The sequence below is a fragment of the Bombina bombina genome, chromosome 8 (genome assembly GCF_027579735.1).
Source record: "Bombina bombina isolate aBomBom1 chromosome 8, aBomBom1.pri, whole genome shotgun sequence".
NCBI lineage: Eukaryota > Metazoa > Chordata > Amphibia > Anura > Bombinatoridae > Bombina > Bombina bombina.
Genome location: NC_069506.1, coordinates 209400703 through 209417352, shown reverse-complemented (window position 1 = coordinate 209417352; position 16650 = coordinate 209400703).

Here is a 16650-nt window from a genome sequence, read left to right as displayed (position 1 = left end):
AACTAACACAGTTATAATAATACACGTTTTACCTCTGTGATTACCTTGTATCTAAGCCTCTGCAGACTGCCCCCTTATTTCAGTTCTTTTAACAGACTTGAATTTTAGCCAATCAGTTTTGGCTTCTAGGTAACTCCACGGGCGTCAGCACAATACATGAACTAATGTCCTCTAGTGATGAAACAATGTCAAAATGCATTCAGATAGGAGGTGGCCTTCAAGGGCTAAGAAATTAGCATATGAGCCTACCTTTCAACTAAGAATACCAAGAGAACAAAGCCAAAATGATGATAAAAGTAAACTGGAAAGTTGTTTAAAATGAAATGCCCTATCTGAATCAAGAAAGTTTATTTTTTACTAGACTGTCCCTTTAAATTGTAAAATATGACTGTATTTATTAACAATTACAAATAAAGAATACAAAAACTAGCAAATTATGTGGGTCACCTGAAAAATCAGTATGGAACCTTTGTAAAATTGTTAATTTATCCATTTACACATAATGTTTCCCTGTGTGTTGTAGAAACAATAGTCTGAATGGCATTATGACCTGCTTTGGATAGGAATTCAAAACATACAAAATGTAACGCTTACAAAGCAATATATCATGGTTCCCGGACATGCTCTGCCACTCAATTTAATAACGCACTTGGGACAATGTAATAGTTCCCACGGTACATAAAGTTACTTAAATATAGTTGTTACTTTTGAGTACATACAACAATGTAGAGTGTGAACCAAAATAAGAGACACAAGCAGACTCAGGAGAGATTTTTTTTTTGTTGCAAAACCCAGCCCTAGGTGTCTTTCTGCTGCATACACACATTGTGCAACCCTAGGACCAAATCCAGTTTGCCTCTGAATAAATAGGCTTTTGCCCTTTAGAAACAAAATACTCATGACTGTGCCAAATACAATGAAATGATCAAAGTGTATTAATCCTATTCTGTTGTTTTTAGGGTAAAAAGCTATTTTATTATTTCATTTTTTATATGAGATAGTTTGTGAAAGAATTGGCTATGCACATAAACTGCACCTGCCACCATGTTCAGCTCTGGACCCATAGCTAGTAGCTCTGGGGCTCCATTACATATACGGCATCACCTGCAAAAGCTTGAGCCACCGTTTTTTACGCGATTTAGCGTAGAATAGAAGTTACGCGTGTATATTTCACCCGTCGGCCGTATTTTTTACTCCCATAGATTAACATAGAACAGCAGCGCAATGTGGTATCCAATATACATCGTAAGGACTTACGCGCGCAGAATTCAGAAAATCTACTCCATTCTCATTTCTTCTTAAAACAATCTCCAATACTTGGAGAGAACAATGGGCAATCATAATTGTATTACCTTTATCTCTTTAGAACCCATTGGGAGTGTAATTTATTCTACTGTTAACACAGCTTGGCAATGATGCTACAATATATAATGGGACAGTCAAGCCCAATGAAAACCTTCTTGTTTCAAATAGGGCATGTCATTTCAAACAACTTTCCAATTTAATTCTAACACCAATTTTGCTTTGTTCTTTTGGTATTCTTAGTTGAAAGATAAACCTAGGATGGCTCATATGTTTATTTCTAAGACCTTGAAGGCCGCCTCTTTGCAATTGTGTCAAACAAATCACAACAACACAACCTCTCACCTGCAGCCTTAAAACACCTGATAATGCACACCTATCAGTAACATCAGTATTATATATACCCATGTGTCAATTTATATTGGATGTGAGATACATTGATTTACATCTTAGAAGTGAGTATTACTATATGTACCCTTCATAAACAACTATTGTGGATGTGAGTTATAGTACAAGAATATGTCATAAACATGATAATATTCCCTGTTGTTATTGCCATTTCCATACAGGTCATATTATATGTTTTAACAATATTAGTGTAATAAAACACCTTACATGAATGTGTATGACAATGACATGGTAAATAACAGAGGACAAGGTTTATGGTGAACTATAATAATATATATATATATATTTTTTTGGCTTCTTGGATGAGGGAGCTGAGGTGCCTGTAGTGGATTTCCTTGTTTTCCTGGTTTTAGAAGATTCTGGTGTTTCTGCTGGCCACAGGTGATAGGCTGGAGGCAGTGTCCTGCTGGTGTGTAAAGTGCTCAACCAACACACCCAAGAGTTGTTTTTGTTCTCTCCATCTATTGTCCATCTGCATCTGCATATCAGACAGAATTCGCAACTGTGACTGGTTCTGTACACTTGCACTTAACGATGCTGCCATGTCCCTCTGCAGCTCTATGCTACATTGTTTTATCCTCTCTTACCTCCTGAAGAACCTCTCTTGGCCTCTTTGTATGCTCTCAGAGCTTGTTATGAGCCTCCTCTGGAGTGCAATGTATTCCTCACCCAGGGGAGAATACAATGCATCCACAGGTTCTTGAGCAACAGGGCTTCTAGTTGCTTGTTGGGCATGTTCACCTGCATCTGCTTGTGGGGCATGCTCACCTGCATCAGCTTGTGCTTGTGGGGCATGTTCACCTGCATCTTCTTGTGCTTGTGGGGCAGGTTCACCTGCATCTGCTTGTGCTTGTGGGGCAGGTTCACCTGCATCTGCTTGTGCTTGTGGGGCCGGTTCAGCTGCATATACTGGTGCTCATGGGGCAGGTTCAGCTGCATCTACTGGTGCTTGAGGTGCAGCTGTAGTTTTGGATATATTTCCATCTGCAGATGGTGGATGTCGTCCAATGGATGAGGATTGGGGAGGTCATCCCATGGATGAGGATGGGGGAGGTTGTCCCATAGTTGAGGATGGGGGAGGTCGTCCCATGGATGAGGATGGGGGAGCTCTCATGGTTGATTGATAGTCCCACTGATGACAAGTGTGTGACCACTTAGCCTCTCTAATTGGCACTTCTTGTGACAGGGTAAAATCCATGACTGACATGAGATTGTGTTGTGGGGGGGGGGGTAAATACATGGACCCTTTGTGGCTGTCTTCTTGGCTCCCCCTCAAAGCCAAAGGAAGGATATTCCTTTGGCCAGGAATCTTGCCAGGGGACATATGAAAATGGTGGTGGCATCACTCCCGGGTCCTCAACTGAAGCCATCCAACCATGCTCATGCCTGGGAGCATACTGTTCTTGCGGTTGCCTGAAGACTGGTGCTGGTGGTGATGGTGGCATGGGTGTTTGCATCCTCGTGACAGGAGGTTCTGTGGAGGAGTCAAAGGATGAGAGGGATTAGTACAGTCAGATATATGTCCATGTGGGCATACAATTACATGTGGCTAGTGGCCTGTGTTACTCTGAGACATGTTAGTATTGCACTATTCCACCTCATATCATTAATTGCATTGTGTTAAGTAGCAGTAATGTCAAGTATAATTGTAGATGTTTTTTTTAGTATGCCAAATACCATGCTCCTCATCGTGTACATGAATGTGTGATATTAAAGGATGTTATATCTCAAATACATATAATACTATTGTGTGGGATGTTACTCACCAGCATGCTGTGCTGTGGTTGCAGCTCCTGAGTCACGAGCCCCTGGAAGTCCACGGACTGCTGTGATACTCAGGGACCTGCGTATCATCTCCTGCCAGGTATTATACTCTATATCCAGGGTTGGACCACTGCCTGTTTCCTTCTGGTGCATAGCTTCCTGCCCCATATTTTCTTTGACCCGCCTCTTGCAGTAATTTCAGTGCTTTTTCAGGCCCTCAACAGTACTCCTCTGTGGGGCCACACTGTTGACGGCATCCTCTACCACCAACCATGCCGTTTTTCTCTTTTTGGCAATGCCTTTGCCCTTCTCCTGCCCGAAGAGGGCACTGTAATTGTCCATGATGGCATGGACAAGTGCAACATTTTCCGCAAATGAGAAGTTGGGACATCTCAGCCTCTCATCCTCCATGGCCACTTGGCTTCCTCCCTGTGATGTCCCTGGTGTGGGTTCATCCCTATTCTCTCCCCCCTTCTGTCCCCATGTGCACCCTCTGTCCCTCTCCTGGATGTGCCTGCTCTCTGGGACTCTCTGGAATCTTCCTTCCCATCATCCCTTCTGGCTCTCCCTCTCCCCACTCCACTTACTTCCTGATGGGGACCCCACTGCTCCTCCTGTCCTCTCCAATACTCCTCTTCCTGCCACTCCTCTCCCCTCCTCCCTACCCCTCCCTGCCATCCTCACACTAAATCACACACTCGCACTCCCAGTTCAATCACACATAATCACAACCAAACACTCAGCCTATCACACTGTAAAATTCAAATAAAATATGTGTGAGGTGTTAGAAAAAAAAGTGTGGTGTGTTTGTATATGTATGTATGCAATGTGTGCAATATGTAAGAATATGTGTGTAATATGCAACATAACTAACCCCTCTGTTTGCGCCTCTCTCTCTCTACTCTCACTAATCCTCCACTCCAGTGTTTGTTGTAGCTCAAAGAACAATCCAAACACACTGAAGAAAATGGTGGCTGCGCATGGGTTTATATATGAATTTGAATATCGTAGTTACGGGTCACATTTTTTTTTTTATTAAATAATTTTTATTAAGGTTATAGAAGCATAACATTGTAAAAAAGGTAGTTCAAAAATTGAATGAAAACACTAATACAGTACATACAATGATCAGAAGTCAATACCAGTTGTAACCAGTCTCTGAAGGAATAAACCTCAGAATAAAATAAACTTTATATATATCCATCAATTTGGTGAAGTATATAGTATAGTATAGTAGATAATAGTACATAAGAGTGGAGGATCGGAGACTAAGTCAAGATGGTGAACAACCAGCGCTTGTATTCATTAAGGCAAATGAAGGTCTCTTTGGCGATTGTTCATCTGGAGAATCCAATGGGGGAGCTGGGCAGGAGGTAGTAGGGGGGAGGGAGAGGCGAGGGGGAAGAGGGAGGGGTAAAAGAGAGGGGAGAGGAGAAGAAAAACAAAACAAAAAAAAAACAATTTCCCATATTGTGACCTGCCGTCTTGGGGAGAGGGGGAATTATGCAGTCCCCTCCCCACTGGCACAGTCCTGTGTCGAACTCTGCAGCCAACCTATTACATGGAGGAGATTGTGCCCTCTCCCACCGAGTCCCAGGGCTCCCAGATCATGGTGAACAGGTCCAATTGTTTGCGGGAGCTATAATCAAAGCTCTCCATAGACTGAAAATAAGAAATGAGGTGAAGCAAAGCCTGCCAGTTGGGGGGGTAGCTTTTTTCCAGTTACGGGCCATTAGAAGTTTTGCTACCATTATGATTGTTATCAGGAGAGTGCGACCCAGCACAGAGAGGGCCCGAAGGCCGGCGTGCACCAGGGCTGTTTCCGGAGTCAAAGATGCCACCAATCCCAGGCGGCAGCACAACACCCCAACCTTATTCCATAAGGGTGTTATGGCAGGGCAGGCCCACCAAATGTGATGGGGATTGCCCACCTGTTGGCAACCTCTCCAGCAAAGGGGGGAGCTACCAGGGAACATTTGTGTAACTTTGAGGGGACATAGTGCCATCTGGTCAGTAACTTGTAAAACAGTTTGTATAGCGTCATGCAGTGTTTTGACAATTTGGTATATTGAATAACGTGTCACATTTGTATTTGAATTCCGGGTTTGTTTTTACGTGTGTTAACCTAATTTGCATAAAACTACTCTTTATTGACACTTTCCGTGGACACAAGACTGGCGTAAGTTACTTGCGATGACTAAAATGTGTATTTGCACATATTTCAGAAGATCGCCAGTTTGTCCTACTTACGCCAGTCTAGCATCTAACAGCGCAGTATATGTAATATGTGTGAGGTGGAATTACAGGCGGCATGGGTTTCAATGCTTGCGCCGAAGCCTGCGCCGTATATGTAATGGAGCCCCTGGAGTTTAAATTATTTAGTACATTATAAAAGAACTGCATGTAAAATAAAGGTTTTAAATGCATTTAAAACGGCTATTTCTCTTGTAAGATGTATCGAGTCCACGGATTCATCCTTACTTGTGGGATATTCTCATTCCCAACAGGAAGTGGCAAAGAGAGCGCCCACAGCAGAGCTGTCTATATAGCTCCTCCCTTAGCTCCACCCCCAGTCATTCTCTTTGCCTACTCTAAGAAACTAGGAAGGGCAGAGCGAGTGTGGGAAAATGTTAGTTTTTTATTTCTCAAGCAAAAGTTTGTTATTTTAAATGGTACCGGTGTGTACTATTTACTCTCTGGCAGAAAAGGGATGAAGATTTCTGCAAGGAGGATTATGATCTTAGCACTTTGTAACTAAGATCCACTGCTGTTCTCACAAGGGCTGAAGAGTACAGGAAAACTTCAGTTGGGGGAATGGTTTGCATGCTAAGCTGCATATGAGGTATGTTCAGACTATATTTTTTCTAGACAGACTGTGTTAATTCTAGAAAAGGCTGGCAATATCCCCATGAGGGAAGGGTAAGCTGTATTCAGACACTTGCATAGGAATTTCAGCTTGCTTGAAGGGCTCATAAGTTACTGGTGACGCTGTTAGGAAAAAACAGTTTTGTTTGTTCAGTAAATGATGCAATTATAACGTTTTTTTGAAGGGACTAAAGGGGTCATTGTGGCTTGTTTTAGGTTTTTTTTACCCACATGGTTAATTAAGAAACACTCAGGTGTTTTTCTAATAGGCCTCAAAACATCGAGTGAGGTGGGAGGGGCCTATTTTCGCGCCTCAGTTGCGCAGTTTCTTTTCCTTAGAGACATCCAACTGCTTCTCCAGTGGTTCCTGCTGTGTTTGAGGGCTGTAAAGGAGGTTTTTTCCCCACAAACCGTTCTGAAGGGCAGGTAGGCGCCACAGCAGAGCTGTGGCAAGGTGCTGAAAGTCTTTTTTACCAGTTTTGACGTTTTTTCAATCCGGTTTTGCCATTAAGGGGTTAATTGTTTATTTGCATAGCTGTGCAAAGTTAATAAGGCTGTAAGATACTACTGTAAAAATTTCGTTAAGTTTACTGCTTTTTTACACTGTTTTCAAGAACTTGTGCAGCTTTTTTTCTCTTAAAGGCACAGTACCGTTTTATTTCTAAGTGTTATTTACTTTGATTACAGTGTTTTCCAAGCTTGCTTGTTACATTACTAGCTTGTTTAACATGTCTGACACCAAGGAAAATCCTTGTTCAATATGTTTGGAAGCCATTGTGGAACCCCCTTTTAGAATGTGTCCCAATTGTACTGATTTGTCTATAAATTATAAAGAACATATATTAGCACTTAAAAATAGAGCAATAGATGATTCTCAGTCAGAAGTAAATGAGGGTTCACCATCTAGCTCTCCCCAAGTGTCACAACCAGTAACGCCCGCACAAGTGACGCCAAGTACCTCTAGTGCGTCAAATTCATTTACTTTACAAGACATGGCCACAGTTATGAATACAACCCTCAAAGAGGTTTTATCCAAACTGCCTGTTTACAAGGAAAGCGGGACATCTCTGGGTTAAGGAAAAATGCTGAGCCGTCTCATGCTTTAGTAGCCATATCTGATATGTTCTCACAATGCTCTGAAGGGGTGAAGGATTTGTTATCTGAGGGAGAAATTTCTGATTCAGGAAAGATGCTTCCTCAGACAGATTCTGATATGACGGCCTTTAAATTTAAGCTTGAACACCTCCGCTTATTGCTTAGGGAGGTATTAGCAACTCTAGATGATTGTGACCCTATAGTGGTCCCAGAGAAATTGTGTAAAATGGATAAATACTTAGAGGTTCCTGTTTACACTGATGTTTTTCCAGTCCCTAAGAGGATTGTGAATATTATTGCTAAGGAGTGGGATAGACCAGGTATTCCGTTCACTCCCCCTCCTGTTTTTAAGAAAATGTTTCCCATATCTGACACCATAAGGGACTCATGGCAGACAGTTCCTAAGGTGGAGGGAGCTATTTCTACTCTGTCTAAGCGTACAACTATACCTATCGAAGACAGTTGTGCTTTCAAAGATCCTATGGATAAAAAATTAGAGGGTCTCTTGAAGAAAATTTTTGTTCATCAAGGTTTTTCTCTCCAACCTATTGCGTGCATTGTTCCTGTAACGACTGCAGCTGCTTTCTGGTTTGAGGCTCTAGAGGAGGCTCTTCAAATGGAGACTCCATTAGAGGAGATTATGGACAGAATTAAGGCCCTTAAGTTGGCTAATTCTTTTATTACAGATGCCGCATTTCAACTGGCTAAATTAGCGGCAAAGAATTCAGGTTTTGCCATTTTAGCACGCAGGGCGTTATGGCTTAAGTCCTGGTCTGCTGATGTGTCATCTAAATCTAAACTTTTGAACATTCCTTTCAAAGGTAAGACCCTATTCGGGCCTGAACTGAAAGAGATTATTTCAGACATCACTGGAGGGAAAGGTCATGCAGGGAGGGCAGGATAGATCAAATAAGATGAGGACCAAACAGAATAATTTTCGTTCCATTCGGAACTTTAAGAGTGGTCCCGCTTTAGCTTCCTCTACTGCAAAGCAAGAGGGGAATTTTGCCCAATCCAAGTCAGTCTGGAGACCTAACCAGGCTTGGAACAAGGGTAAACAGGCCAAGAAGCCTGCAGCTGCTTCTAAAACAGCATGAAGGGGTAGCCCCCGATCCGGGACCAGATCTAGTAGGGGGCAGACTCTCTCTCTTCGCTCAGGTTTGGGCGAGAGATGTTCACGATCCTTGGGCTTTAGAAATTGTGTCCCAGGGATACCTTCTGGATTTCAAAGACTCCCTTCCAAGGGGGAGATTTCACATTTCTCGATTGTCTGTAAACCAGACAAAGAGAGGGGCGTTCTTACGCTGTGTAGAAGACCTACATACCATGGGGGTGATCCGCCCAGTCCCAATAGAGGAACAGGGGCTAGGGTTTTATTCAAACCTGTTTGTGGTTCCCAAAAAAGAGGGAACTTTCAGACCAATCTTGGATCTCAAAATTCTAAACAAGTTCCTCAAGGTTCCATCATTCAAGATGGAGACTTTTCGGACTATTCTACCTCTGATCCAGGAGGGTCAATATATGACTACCGTGGACTTAATGGATGCGTATCTACACATTCCTATTCACAGAGATCATCATCAATTTCTCAGATTCGCCTTTCTAAACAGGCATTACCAGTTTGTGGCCCTTCCCTTCGGGTTGGCCACGGCTCCCAGAATTTTCACAAAAGTGCTAGGGTCCCTTCTGGAGGTTCTGCGACCACGGGGCATAGCAGTGGCGCCTTATCTAGACGACATCTTAATTCAGGCATCGACTTTCCAGCTAGCCAAGTCTCACACGGACATCGTGTTGGCTTTTCTGATAGCTCACGGATGGAAGGTGAGCATAAAAAAAGAGTTCTCTCTTCCCTCTCACAAGAGTTTCCTTCCTAGGGACTCTGATAGACTCGGTAGAAATGAAAATATTTCTGACGGAGGTCAGAAAATTAAAACTCTTAACCACTTGCCGAGCTCTTCATTCCATTCCTCGGCCATCAGTGGCTCAGTGTATGGAGGTAATCGGACTCATGGTAGCGGCAATGGACATAGTTCCTTTTGCCCGCCTACACCTCAGACCACTGCAACTATGCATGCTCAAACAGTGGAATGGGGATTATGCAGATTTATCTCCTCAACTGCATCTGGACCAGGAGACCAGAGACTCTCTTCTCTGGTGGTTGTCTCAGGACCACCTGTCTCAGGGAATATGTTTCCGCAGGCCAGAGTGGCTCATTGTAACGACAGATGCCAGCCTGCTAGGCTGGGGTGCAGTCTGGAACTCCCTGAGTCTCGGGAGGAAGCTCTCCTCCCGATAAACATTCTAGAACTGAGAGCGATATTCAATGCGCTTCAGGCATGGCCTCAGCTTGCTGCGGCCAAATTCATCAGGTTTCAGTCGGACAACATCACAATTGTAGCTTATATCAATCATCAAGGAGGAACAAGGAGTCCTCTAGCGATGATGGAGGTAACCAAAATAATCCGGTGGGCAGAGGATCACTCTTGCCATCTCTCAGCAATCCACATCCCAGGGGTAGAGAACTGGGAGGCGGATTTTCTAAGTCGTCAGACTTTTCATCCGGGGGAGTGGGAACTCCATCCGGAGGTATTTGCCCAGCTGATACAGCTATGGGGCACACCAGAATTGGATCTGATGGCGTCTCATCAGAATGCCAAACTTCCTCGTTACGCTTCCAGGTCCCGGGATCCCAAGGTAGTACTGATAGATCCTCTAGCAGTGCCTTGGTCTTTCAATCTGGCCTATGTATTTCCACCGTTTCCTCTCCTCCCACGTCTGGTTGCCAGAATCAAGCAGGAGAGAGCTTCGGTAATTCTGATAGCACCTGCATGGCCACGCAGGATTTGGTATGCAGACCTAGTGGACATGTCCTCGGTTCCACCGTGGACTCTGCCAATGAGGCGGGACCTTCTAATCCAAGGTCCGTTCACGCATCCAAATCTAATTTCTCTGCGTCTGACTGCTTGGAGATTGAACGCCTGATTCTATCAAAGCGTGGTTTCTCTGAGTCGGTCATTGATACCCTGATTCAGACTAGAAAGCCTGTCACCAGGAAGATCTATCATAAGATTTGGCGCAAATATCTTTATTGGTGTGAATCCAAAGGTTACTCGTGGAGTAAGATTAGGATTCCTAGAATATTGTCTTTTCTCCATGAAGGTTTGGAGAAGGGATTATCTGCTAGTTCCTTAAAAGGACAAATATCTGTTTTGTCTATTCTACTACACAAACGTCTGGCAGATGTCCCAGACGTTCAAGCATTTAGTCAGGCTTTGGTCAGAATCAAGCCTGTATTTAAACCTGTTGCTCCGCCATGGAGCCTAAACTTAGTTCTTAAAGTTCTTCAAGGGGTTCCGTTTGAACCTATGCATTCCATAGATATTAAGCTTCTATCTTGGAAAGTTTTGTTTTTAGTAGCTATCTCTTCGGCTCGAAGAGTTTCTGAGCTATCTGCTTTACAATGTGATTCCCCTTACCTTGTTTTCCATGCAGATAAGGTGGTTTTGCGTACCAAACCTGGGTTTCTTCCTAAGGTTGTTTCTAATAAGAATATCAATCAAGAGATTGTGGTTCCTTCTCTGTGTCCTAATCCTTCATCTAAGAAACATCAAGACACACGGTGTTGGACCCATGATAACTAGCTTGTGTTAATTAGTACTTTCTTAGCACTTTGTCCCCTGTCCCCCCTATCGGGGGTGTTCTATATGGCCTGCCTGATTACCCTGAAAAAATATATTAATAAGACATGCGGTCTGGTACCAATTTTAACTAGGTTGTGTTTTAAGTACTACCATTCTTAGCACTTTAATCTCTGTAACTCCCCCTATTTGGTGAGGTCTATACGGCCTGGATGATTACCCATACAAAATATAATAATAAGACATCTGCTCTTGGTCTGCGACCCATGGTAACTATGTTGTGTTAATTAGTAATGTCCTTCGCATTTTAATAGCTGTTACTCATACTCACCCTATCGGTGGAGGTCTATATGGCCTGCATGATTACCCTTACAAAATATAATAACCAAACATATGCTCTGGGACCCATGGTAAGTAGGTTGTGTTAAGTAGTACTGTTCTTTGCAGTTTAATACCTGTTACAACACCAAATGGTGGCAGGTCTATCTGGCCTTCATGATTAGCTGCACCCAAACCCCCAAAAAAGCCGAGTGGTCTTAGACTAACACCCATGGCTAACTCGGTTGTTTCAATTAGTACTATTCTTAGCACTTTCATCCCTGTTACGGGTGGTCTACATGGCTATCATGATTAGCCGAACAAAATACTACAATCCAACCTTTGCTCAGTCTTCATATGCCCTTCATTGTCTGTATTTTGATAGTACAGTTCTTATTATTTTTACAGCTGATACAACACCGAATGGTGGCAGCTCTATATGGCCTGCATGATTAGCCGCACCCGATACAAAAATAAATCCAAGCGGTCTTGGATTAACACCCATGGCTAACTCTATTGTTTCAAGTAGTACTATTCTTAGCACTTTCATCTCATCATCCCTGTTACTTCCAGGACTCTCGGTGGTGGTCTACATGGCCATCATGATTAGCCTAACCAAATGCTACAATCCAACCTTGGCTCAGTCTTCATAAGGCCCTTCATTGGCTGTATTTTGGTAGTACTGTTCTTATTAGTTTAATACCTGATACAACACCGAATGGTGGCAGCTTTATATGGCCTGCATGAATAGCCGCACCCAAAGCCAAAAAAAAGCCAAGCGGTCTTGCACTAACACCCATGGCTAACTCTGTTGTTTCAAGTTCTACTATTCTTAGCTCTTTCATCTCATCCCTGTTACTTCCAGGACTCTCAGTGGTGGTGGTCTACATGGCCATCATGATTACCCTCACCAAAATATAACAACAATACGTGCGTGCAGGGAACCATGGTAAGCTTACTTCCTTTCACAAAATCGAGTATAACAGTTGCAGGCAGAGGTTCTGACCCTGCATTATGGCTGCACCTCTCCCTAAAAGAGGCATGCGTTACAGAGTCTGTGGGCATGTATGCAAAGAGCTGGCCTGCCTAAAAAGAGGAGCAAGGCTGTACAGGTTGTTCTCCTTCAGCCGTTTTATACGCTGTCCCACGGCCATGACCCTCAACAACCACAACAGAATGAAACACCACATATGCCATCCTTTTGAACAACAGAGTACAGGTATGGCATTGATTTTAGTTACACGGCGATATTTATTATGAACCATGAAATTGAAAACAAAAACATGATTGGACACCAAGTACAGTACAGGTCGTTCTCCTTCTGCCTTTTTAGAATAGTGTTCCGGACCCCCAACAAAAACAACAGCAGGAAAGAGGACATATGGCATCCTTTTGAACAATAGATGACAGGTAAGGCATAGATTTTACAAAATATATTTAATAGTGTAAAATTACAATACAATCAATATTATAAAATCAGTGTTAATAAAATCAGTACATATATACTAAAAAGTAATTAATGGGGTCCTTTAAATTAGTTTGAAAAAACATACAGAAAGGGGAAAGATTAACCACAAATCTATATATATATATACTGTGATTGAGGATAGAAGAAAACTATACTCAAATAAATATAAGTATAAAGAGGGCAGAGATATTCAAACAGTATAAATAAAAACAAATAGCAATACAAACAGACTTAATAACTGGACGTCCAGCGTAAAAACCAGGGGTTAAAACAGTAATAATCTGGGGTTAAAACAGTATTAACCTGAAAGTGCACTATAGTGAACAAAAACACTTGTGACTAGATGATCATACTAATAGCATTAGATCAAGCTAATGGGCGAGTGAGGTACCTTGCGCTAATCTGTGGAGCACAGATTGAATATTGTTCGTCCTGTAGGTGGGTGATCCTCTGGAGGTGGGTGTGTACTCCTAGCGTAGTCCACTTACATCACCCTTTCTGAAAATGTCCAGCTGATTTCGGGAGGAACAGAATGTAAACAATCTCTGGGTAATAGCAATCCTTTAGATGATGGTAGCTTTAAGCACCACGGAATAAGAGTGCCTTGAAGTTACTATCTACCATCATCTAAAGGATTGCTATTACCCAGAGATCGTTTACATTCTGTTCCTCCCGAAATCAGCTGGGCATTTTCAGAAAGGGTGATGTAAGTGGACTACGCTAGGAGTACACACCCACCTCCAGAGGATCACCCACCCACAGGACGAACAATATTCAATCTGTGCTCCACAGATTAGCGCAAGGTACCTCACTCGCCCATTAGCTTGATCCAATGCTATTAGTATGATCATCTAGTCACAAGTGTTTTTGTTCACTATAGTGCACTTTCAGGTTAATACTGTTTTAACCCCAGATTATTACTGTTTTAACCCCTGGTTTTTACGCTGGACGTCCAGTTATTAAGTCTGTTTGTATTGCTATTTGTTTTTATTTATACTGTTTGAATATCTCTGCCCTCTTTATACTTATATTTATTTGAGTATAGTTTTCTTCTATCCTCAATCACAGTATATATATATATAGATTTGTGGTTAATCTTTCCCCTTTCTGTATGTTTTTTCAAACTAATTTAAAGGGCCCCATTAATTACTTTTTAGTATATATGTACTGATTTTATTAACACTGATTTTATAATCTTGATTGTATTGTAATTTTACACTATTAAATATATTTTCTAAGATATATATTAGGCTATTACCATTTATTAACTTTTATAACGATTATATTTCTGCTAAGGTAGACCCTTTTAGGTTACCCGTATATTGTATTTGTGTACTACCCTGCTTTCAGCGCCTGTATTTCCGCTTAAATTATTCTACTATCCTCCTCAGGGTTCTTAGAGAGAGACCCTTCTATACTTGGCATTAGGGTTGATATAAGCGCCAATTCTCACCTATCCTCCTTATAGATTTTACAAAGCCATAGATAATTTTGCAACTGTGAAATAATAAAAAACATTGTTTGGACGCCCAGCACACTTCTTTATCCTTAGGCCTTTTTATAAGAGGCTCCCGGAGCCTCAACTGAAACAACAGCATGAAAGAGGACATATGGCATCCTTGTGAACAATTGATTACAGTTAAGGCATTGATTTTAGAATCCCAGAGATCATTTATATGACCCGGGAAAAAGAAAAAAACATTGATTGGACACCCAGTACACTTCTTTATCCTTAGGCCTTTTTATAAGAGGCTCCCGGAGCCTCAACAGAAAAAACATTATGAAAGAGGACATATGTCATCCTTTTGAATAATAGATTACAGGAAAGGCATTGATTTTAGAAACCCAGAGATCATTAGTTGCAACCGGGAAATAGAAAAAAACATTGATTAGACACCCAGTACACTTATTTATTCTTAGGCCTTTTTAATAAGAGGGTCCCGGAGCCTCAACCGAAACAACAGCATGAAAGAGGACATATGTCATCCTTTTGAATAATAGATTACAGGAAAGGTATTGATTTTAGAAACCCACAGATCATTATTTGCAACCGGGAAATAGAAAAAAAACATTGATTAGACACCCAGTACACTTCTTTATCCTTAGGCCTTTTTATAAGAGGCTCCCGGAGCCTCAACAGAAAAAACATTATGAAAGAGGACATATGTCATCCTTTTTAATAATAGATTACAGGAAATGCATTGATTTTAGAATCCCAGAGATCATTTATATGACCCGGGAAATAGAAAAAAACATTGATTAGACACCCAGTACACTTATTTATCCTCAGGCCTTTTTAATAAGATGGTCCTGGAGCCTCAACCGAAACAACAGCATGAAAGAGGACATATGTCATCCTTTCGAATAATAGATTACAGGAAAGGCATTGATTTTAGAAACACAGAGATAATTAGTTGCAACTGGGAAATCTAAAAAAACATTGAATAGACACCCAGTACACTTCTTTATCCATAGGCCTTTTTAGCAGAGGCTCCAGGACCCTCAACAAAAACAAGAGCAGGGAGCTGGGCATAGGAGTACAATGGAGTGTGACAATAATAATGTGAAGGGGAAGATTGCAGAGTTGTGGCATTTTAATTTTGTTATCATGGGAAGTACTCGCAATGACCTTGCTCTGGTGAATCCATATCGCAAATGTGTTTTTTAAGGCACTGTTTGTCTATTTTTTGAATATCAGCATTTGGTAAATGAAGCTCAACTTAAGGCTGGTGAGAACCGACCTTTCTTCTGGCTGTTTGCAAATGTTGTGGCTCTGGACAAACATGTGAATAAGGGGCCATCAGCCATATTCTGCACGCAACCCCTTTGATGATTGACGATAAACATGTGTCACCTGCAATCAGAGCTCGTTATTTCTGTCTAAATCATCTTCCTGGTATGGACAGGCCACTGTTTCCCACAGCAAGTCCGAAGCTTGAACTACAAGATTGTCTTGAGTATGGTAGGAAACCAAAGTTTATTTAATTCTGTACTATCACCACAAAAGCTGAACTTCTTGAACCAAGGAAAATGCAAGCAATTTCATGCACTTATGGATGACAAGGACGTCCTGTCCTGTGGTGCACAGAGATGGGGATGATTTTGGGCCTCCCTGTACACTACCCAGATGTCTCCAACATCACCAGAAACACAAGACAGCGACTCTTGGGAAGTTCCTGGAGTGTTCCGGTAGCCATCTCTTTGCGCCCCGAAAGGAATACTTTATCAGTGTTTTTGTATACATCCGACAACAGCTTCGGAGACTGTGGTGACGCACATGTTGTTTACTGCAGTTGTACCTAGGTGGCTGTTGGACTTCCCACGACTCAGTTTCTTTTGGCACAGGTTGCAAATGGCATCGCTGTTGTCAGAGGCAGACACACACAAAAAATGCCACACTGCTGAGCTCTGCGATGACGGCATTCTGGTGGTGGCAACAGCATGCGTTAATGGGCGTCGGCGTGCTGTCTGGCTGACCCCTGGTGGCGATGCATGCTGTCTGACTGTGCCACTAGCTCCTTGAGACGACCTCCCCATGCTTCCAAATCATCTCCTCCTCCTCTCTGTCTCCCCATCTGAACTTTCCCCCTCTTCTTCTTCTCTTCTAGCAGGCACCCACGTGACATCCACCGACACATCATCATCAACCACTTCACTTGTATCTGAAACATCAAGAAAGGAAGCAGCAGCGGGTACAACATCATCATCATCATCACACCGCACCTCCATGTCGGTAATGCTGCCTGACTGAGACTGATCACTATTATCTACATCCTCTGTCAATGATGGTTG